Below are 1,578 nucleotides of genomic sequence, written 5' to 3' on the forward strand. Positions count from 1 at the left end.
TACGGGATGAAGGAGGAAATAAATGGATAGTTGCTGTTCAGTGGGTAGGCTTCCGTCGTGCAAGTTGAAAAAAGAGATTTGCTGTACATTACTGTGCATTTGGACAGTACATTTAAAATGTTAAGAGGGTAGATTTCATGTTATGTGCTTTTTACTATGGTTAAAAAATAAAGTATACCTGAGAGATTAGCATGTGCAGCTAAGCTTCAATATTCTCATTTTTGAAATGGTATTAATATTCATTAGGCATTTTTCATAGCATTATGTTGAGAATTAATGAATATAGATTTGGATGTATAGACACTTCTGGAAGAAATGTCATAATGGTTGCCCAAGGAGAATCCCAAGTTCAGTTAAAATTGCTTTGGCTGGTGATGGAGAACTGGAAAAACTACATTCATGAAATGGTATTTGACTGGTGAATTTGAGAAGCATGTGGCCACCTTGGGTGTTGAGTTCCATTCCCTTGTGTTCTGTCCCAACAGAGGACCTGTTAGGTTCACTGTACAGAATATAATTATGCAAGAAAAATTTGGAGGACTTTCGTACTCAGCCCAGCGTGCCATTTATAGTGTGTGATGTAATAGTTACTTAACAAGAATATGCCAGCTAACACAGAGATCTATTCTGAGTACATGAAAACATCTTCATCATGTGGTGTTCCAACAAAGATGTCAAAAAGGTCAAGACAGTGATGGTAAAATCTATTGTCTTTCACCAAAAGATGGATCGTCTGTACTGTAAAATTTCTGCCAAAGTCTCAATAATTTTGATACACCTTTTCTCTGGCTTGCTAGAAAGGTCACTGGGGACCTGAATTTGGAGTTTGTTGTCAGGCCTGCTCTTGTCCCACCAGATGTTATTGTGGAAACCAGCTTTAGCTGTGCGGTATGAGCATGAGTTAAAGGTCCCTTGGACAGCTAATTGCTCTTCCACGGAGGCTGGCATCAGTGACAATGAAGCTGGAGCCCAGGGTCAGAGGTCTAGTCCGATGAGTGACTGCAGTGTAGTGTCAGGGGTAGAGTGTGTTTCTCATTTGATTACATAGCTCAGCAGAACATGTGTTTCTTGTTTGGGAAGCAGAAGGAGATGCATGGGCTTTGGATTGAATATGGCAGTTAAAAAAAATCATTTTTTGGACTTGCATTTTTAGCTCTTTTGTAAAATAGCTGTTTATTTCTTGAGTTTCAGATATGTAAGATGGCTACCAGCAAATAATAGTGAAATTGTGTTTACTACTGTTGTTCCCATTCCTTTTTGTTTAAAATCAGAATAAAGTTGTATTTCTAGTATCTAAAAAATAACCAAATACAGGTTAATCACAATATGGTATTAAGATTCATCATCGGCATATTACAATCACTGGGAATATTGGAAATAATGTTATTTTCACATCACTTAAAAGTAGAAGAAAGTAGAGATGGTTACCAATGACACACATACACACAAAAAAACACAACTAAGAAGTGAGAATATACAGTACCATGATATAAAGTATAAGGGAGGGTGAATTAAAATTAATGATAAATTTTATCTAATTTTTTAAGGAAAATGCATTTACTTGTACCTCTGTTTGCT

The 1,578-nt window shown here is 36.5% G+C and overlaps 1 pseudogene; it reads left to right on the forward strand.

Moving 5' to 3' along the window:
• The first annotated feature begins 323 nt into the window (after positions 1-323).
• Positions 324-1,048, forward strand: LOC124109184 (GTP-binding nuclear protein Ran-like; annotated as a pseudogene).
• The last annotated feature ends 530 nt before the right edge of the window (positions 1,049-1,578 follow it).

Source organism: Marmota monax, unplaced genomic scaffold (assembly GCF_021218885.2).
Source record: "Marmota monax isolate L192 unplaced genomic scaffold, Marmota_monax_Labrador192_F-V1.1 WCK01_AAM20220418_F8-fsc00152, whole genome shotgun sequence".
Lineage (NCBI taxonomy): Eukaryota > Metazoa > Chordata > Mammalia > Rodentia > Sciuridae > Marmota > Marmota monax.